Genomic DNA, 6,328 nt, shown 5'->3' with positions numbered 1-6,328 from the left:
CATGTTATCGGTTTCCGATTGCTGCTATAACAAATGAGAACCTTGAAGGCAAAATAAATTCTCTGTCTTACAGTTCCCGGAGTCAGAAGTCCAAGATGGGTTGGCAGGGCTGCATTCTTCCTGGAGAGGTCTGCTTTCCTTTGTAGCTTCTAGAGGCCTCCCAAATCTCTTGGCTCAAGGTCTCACAGTCCTCTGGGCTCAACATTCCTCTCTGTCTCTGTCTCTCTCTGTCTCTCTGTCTCTGTCTCTGTCTCTCTCTGTCTCTCTCTGTCTCTCTCTGTCTCTCTCTGTCTCTCTCTCTCTCTCTCTCTCTCTCTCTCTCTCTCTCTCTCCCTCTGTGTGTGATTATATTGCTATGACTTTGACAATCACAGATATGCTTCTACTTAAAAAAAAAAGACCAGTAGACGTCTTCTTTGTCATGTATAGTCATATATTTATTCACAGGTTCCCACAATTCAGACATGGAAGTTATTAAAGAGAACCTGATTCTGCCACCATACAGGGCCGAGGCTAGGCTGACTGATTTCTGTACTGTAAGGCTGGATTCGGAGGAAGACACGGGTCACTGCAGAAAGGTGGAGGCTGGAGAGGAGTGAAGTCCACCTGTGTACAGCTGTATAGAAAAGGGGGTGTCAGATGAAGGGTAGTGCAGGCAAGAAAAAAGGGGTGGAGGGGAACTTTGAGCCAAACCTCGAATGATATAGTGACACTTTCTGTGATTGGCTATGTGGGTCAGGAGCAGCTGGGCACAGGAGCTGAAGTGATCTGGACCCTACTTAGATATCATGATCAGATAAAGCAGTAAGCCTGGCATGAGATCTCACGTTGCCCAATCTCTCAAGTTTAAAGCTAAAGAAAGTCAGTCCTAGGGGTCACAGGTCCTTGTCTGAGAGCACATCGTGAGTCAACATCAGGGCCAGACAGAAGACTTGCGTGGGTGCGGGACTGGAACACTTCCTGTTGGGGAATTGTGAGGGCTGCTGAAAGCTAGAGCCATCCCTTCCCCCCCCCCCCCCCCCCCCCCATGCAGCCAACACCTATCTCTCTGCTTCCTGGTCTCACCATTTCTTTACGTCTGCATTCTCCCTAGTGGCCACCGGATGGCGCCTGAAGTTCTGATTTAGAGTCGTATCTCAGCGCCCTAGCGGGCGACCCCTGTGCCCTGGAGCCTGGGTTTTAGAACTGCAAAGAGGTCCACGGGCCAGGGAGGAAGTCTCAGGTAACTACGATGGAAGACCTCCTTCACGCTTGGTCCATTTCCTCTAATCAAACACACCTTTTCAGGGTTGGATCTTAGTCATTTTACTTTGGTCTGGAAGACATCATCGATTCAGCCTCTGTTAACTTGTGGGGGCTGACGGTAAGTGTTCCCCTTTCCTAGGCACATTTAAAGTTTATGAGGAGCCAAGAGGGAAGAGAAAGCAATGTTTGATCCAAAGAGAATAACTGGAAGGGTTTTAGACAGGTTTCAGACAGCCAAGGCAGTATGAGCGTCATGGGACCCTGTGATTCTCCAGGATCTCAGGTGTTTCTCAAGGCAACACTGTGAGGGCCGTTTGGTTTGGAGCACAGTTTCTTTCACTATCAGAGAAAGCAACTGGTGAGAGAGGGGAAGACAGGTGTCCCAAATCACTCACCAAGCCCTTAATGTCCAGGCCCCTTCCTAACGCAGCAGGATGGTCAGAAATAGGGAGTGGTCAGAACTGGGGTGAAAGGGAGGGGTCTGGACTCGATGCCAGGTAACAGAAGGCTTAGAGGAGAGAGAGGAATAGGGAGGGGAAGCGTATAATTGACGGGAGCCTTGTGTTCTCTAAAATCACATTCCAGAAGGGCAGGAGGAGGAGGGAGTGGAGGGCAGTTGGTGTGTGAATCAAAGAATAGCCACGAAGATGATAATGGCTGTAATAGCCACAGTGACTGGTGTTTACGGTGATTCACAAGGAAGCTTCCCATCACTTGCAGCTCAGCAGAGCCACATGCCACCCAAGGGGGATTACAGGGCAGTGTGGTTGCTGCTATTTCCCTGAAGGGAGACACGGGCTGCAGAGGGGAGGGTGCCTTGCTCAAGTTTATATGTCAAATTACTGCCAGCGCTGGGCTGGACGGAGACCTCCTGGCTCTCAGCCACACATGGGCTGCCACACGTGGGCTCCAGCTGTGGAAAGCCAGAAAGAATGGGGCCTTTGTCAGCGCTGAGGCTCAGGCACATGCCTCCTGCAGCCTTGGATTGAGGCCTAAGGAGATGGTTGGGATAGGAGGCTTGAGGTATGAGGGGGTAGAAGGTTCTAGTTAGACTGAGGAGCTGATCCTCAAATGACCTATATATGTCCTTAAGGGTCCCTTCACACGTTGTGCTAACTGATCCCGCCTCTGTGCCCAAGTCCGTGGCTTTGGCCTGGACTATGTCTCTTTCCTTTGCATTCCCTTCCTTCTTCCCTCCCTCTCTCAACAAAGACTGTCACTCCTGCTTCACTTGGTAGCCTGACCCAAAGTCTTCAGTCCCCCTGCTCAAAGAAAAGGAGCCTTCTTTGTAACCAATGCCCACTGTATTCCTACTGTGTGCCAGGCCTCTGCCAGCCATTTTTACCTTTGCGGTCTCCAAGTGTACCACACCTCCATCCTTTTGTGATGGATTTTATTTTCTGTTACCTTCCTATCCCGTGTTCAAAATGGATTGTAATTCACGGTGGAAACTTCTTTCCAGGTTTCATTAGTGTGCTTTGGCTTTCAAGGAAGGTCATGGCAGGGTGGTGGTAGTGGCTATCTCCAGAATTTTGTCATCTTTAACCAGATATTTAAAAAAAAATCTAACAATTAAAATCCTACTATGGCCGGGCGGTGGTGGTGCACGCCTTTAATCCCAGCACTTGGGAGGCAGAGGCAGGCGGATTTCTGAGTTCGAGGCCAGCCTGGTCTACAGAGTGAGTTCCAGGACAGCCAGGGCTACACAGAGAAACCCTGTCTCGAAAAAACAAAAACAAAAAAAATCCTACTATGTAGAATATGCCAGTGTTGCTCTTGAAGAGCCTGCATCTGGGCCCCGGATGTTAGTGCCAATTGAAGGAGAATCCCTACTGTGTTCCATCCTTCCACCATTATCTCAGATGTGGGAAACACATAGTGGACGAGAAAGCAGAGAGGAAACAACAGATAGTAAACAAATACCACCTTTTAAATATCCGAGGTGAATTGGACACCAATACTGATCAATAAAAACTAGATCAAGACCCTAGTTACATTCTCTAGTAGACGCCATCCAGACCTTCCTCTTCCAGGAAGTGTCCCAACTGTCCCAAAGGACCTGGTTGTCTCCTGGAGGAGAACAGAAGACTCATGGGTCCTTGGATCTCTCTGGGGTCTGATGCTCTATGCTCCCATTGCACTTTCTTATGCTCTGCAGCCTAGAAAGGGGTGACCTCCAGACCCCAGAAATAAAATCTGTGATTAACCAGAAATATTGTCTGTATCTCTATAGTTCAAAGACAAATAATACTATTTCAAGCTTCATAATTCCAATCATCTGAAGACAGTCTGTAAGACTTTGGTACATTTCCATATTACTCTCTGGAAGGTGTACAGCTGTGTTTCCCCAAGCTTGGTTTTAAGTCATTTCAAGGAGAACACGATTCTCATAGCAAGAACAAAGTTTTAAGACCTACCTGAGCTTGAACTACTTCTCTGCCACTTTTTCAGCTATATGATGTTAGGGAAAAAAAATCACTTGTAACCCTTTGAACTTTAACTTCTCTGTAAGATAATGACAGCATGTCCCCAATTGCAAATCTCAAGGCTGAATGCAGGGATTCAACCCAAGCATGCACAAGGAGCGCGGTTCACAGGACATCAGTAATTACAGGGATGACAGCAACGATCATTTGCGTGCTTGCTGTGTGCCAGGCCCTAGACATACATCATTGTCGTTAATCTCAGAGTTGGCTCACAGAGTAGATGTTGTAATTCTCATTGCACATCCGGGAAGGGGTAAAATTAGTGCCGAGCTCATCCCTTGGTGCTGTGTCTGTGAATGGCAGCAGCATAGAAAAGAGGCCAGGAATTTGAGAGGTCTCTCTCTGTATCTCTGTATCTCTTCATCTCTGTGTCTGTCTTGCTATCTGTCTCTTTGTCTCTGTGTTTCTCTGTGTCTCTTTCCCTCCCTCCCTCCCCCTCCCTCTCTCTCCTTGACAAGGTTTTGCTCAGGCTCAATTGGAGCTTGTTCTCCTTCTGCCTCTGTATCCTGAGCGCTGGGATTACAGTCAGAAAGACACCACTCTCCCCAGCAATGGAAAGCCTTACAGGGAGATTTCCTGAGACCTGGGAAAGAGTCAAAAAAGCTCGACCAGCTTTACCTTGTCATCTGGGACAAAGGAGGATGCTGGGCATACCTCCTGATTCCAAGATAAAGTAGAAGATGTGCATCTTGTGAGCATAGGAGGAGGCACACTGAGGCAGGGGAAAGCACAGCAAGGAAGCTTTTTTCTTTCTTTCTCTTCCCCATCCCAACCCCAAAGACAGGGTTTCTCTGTGTAGCCCTGGCTGTCCTGGAGCTCACTCTGGAGACGAGGCTGACCTTGATCCTCCTGCTCCTGCTCCAGTGCTGGGACTGAAGGCATGGACCACTCTTATGAGGAAGAGTGTAGGAGACAGGAGTTAGGTGGCAGGGAGCCAGAAGTTCAGTCGATTGGAGAACAATGCTTGCCAGCCATGCACCTGGGTAGGATGTCAGGCCAAGCCGCGTTGGATTGTCATATTAAGAAATGGATGTGAAGACTGTACCTTCCAACCTCCATTTTGGGAATCATTTAATTTAGGACATTACAGGTGCTTCAAATTCAGTTTCACAATCACATTTAAGGGTAGCACAAGTCAGGTTTCCCAGTGGATTACGCATGGCATTTGAAAGTAAATGAGTCAAATGACATCAGGGTTTTTGGTCTGGGTGACTCTAGGATGATGTCATCATTGGAGACAGGAAAAGGTAAAGCAGAACAGGGATCCAGTGTTAGAGCTATTAAACGGGAGACGTGTAGGAAGCACTCAAGTTGAGAAATGAGAAGTCAGTTGGATTTGTGAGCTGGAAGTTAGGAGAGAGACTGGAGAAATAAGTCATCAGTGTGTAGGTGATGGGAAGCAAATGTGTGTGGATCCAGAAGACCCAAACCTATGCTTGTGCTTCCTGCTGCCATGGATGCAGAGACTGGGGGCGGGGGGAGAGGAGGAATTAGCAGGGAAATCTGAGGAGCACCTGGAGACTGACACTATGGTTTTCTAGAAACAACGATGGAGGAAGACTGGGGGATTAGTGACGGCTACTGAGCATGGCATTTAGCAACTCGGAAGTCAGTAGTGACTTGACAGGGACACAGTGGAGGGATGCAAAATTGGTCATCCTGGGGGCATAAGAAAGAGAGAGGATGGGACAGAAAGAATTATATGTGTGTGTATGTGTGTCTGTATGCACATATATATACACACACATATATGTGTGTGTAAATATATTAAACATGATTTATACATCAAATACATTATAGACAGATTATATATTATATATAATATATAGTATTTTATATAGGGAGAGTATATATGATATATGAGATTTTATATGATATATAATATGTAATATATGCATAGTTATATGATATATCATGTGTAACATATGGAGAGGTTATATATGACATATATATTATATATAGTGGGGATGGTTTTTTTTTTATCAAGACAGAGTCTTAATATGTAGTTCTGCTTGGCCTGGAACTCTTTTGAAGAATTTGGCTTACAGAGATCCACCTATCTCTGCCACCTGAATGCTGGGATTTATCACCAGGTTTGGTGAGCATGGATGGAACTAATCATTGTATTTTGTTGAGATTACAGTATAATTGCGTCCTCTCCCATTATTCTTTTCTCATGCCAAAACCTCTCATGTACCCATTTTGCCACAAACCAGCAATACCCTACCTGCCCCAGTGAGGAAATTTACTGTAGAGATAAACTTAACGAATGTGTTAAGGAGGTGGAGAGATGGCTCCTCAGCCAAGTGCACTGGTTGTTCTCCCAGCAGCCCAGAGTTCAGTTCCCAGCGCCCACAAGGCGGCTCACAACCACTGGGACTCCTGCTCCAGGAGATCCTGATGTGATGCTCTCTGCCGGCCACCTGCTGGCCACCTGCAGTACTGCATGGATATGGTGCACAGACACATGTGTAGACAAAACCCTCACAGTCAACATTTTTGTTAAAGGATAGTTTTAAATCTACAGAACGCCTTGAGAGACGTGGAGTCGGCATGCAGCCATCATCCTGTTATGGTCATCTCTCTTAATGTAATAT

This window comes from Arvicanthis niloticus, chromosome 2, assembly GCF_011762505.2.
Source record: "Arvicanthis niloticus isolate mArvNil1 chromosome 2, mArvNil1.pat.X, whole genome shotgun sequence".
Lineage (NCBI taxonomy): Eukaryota > Metazoa > Chordata > Mammalia > Rodentia > Muridae > Arvicanthis > Arvicanthis niloticus.
This window is presented reverse-complemented; position numbering follows the sequence as displayed.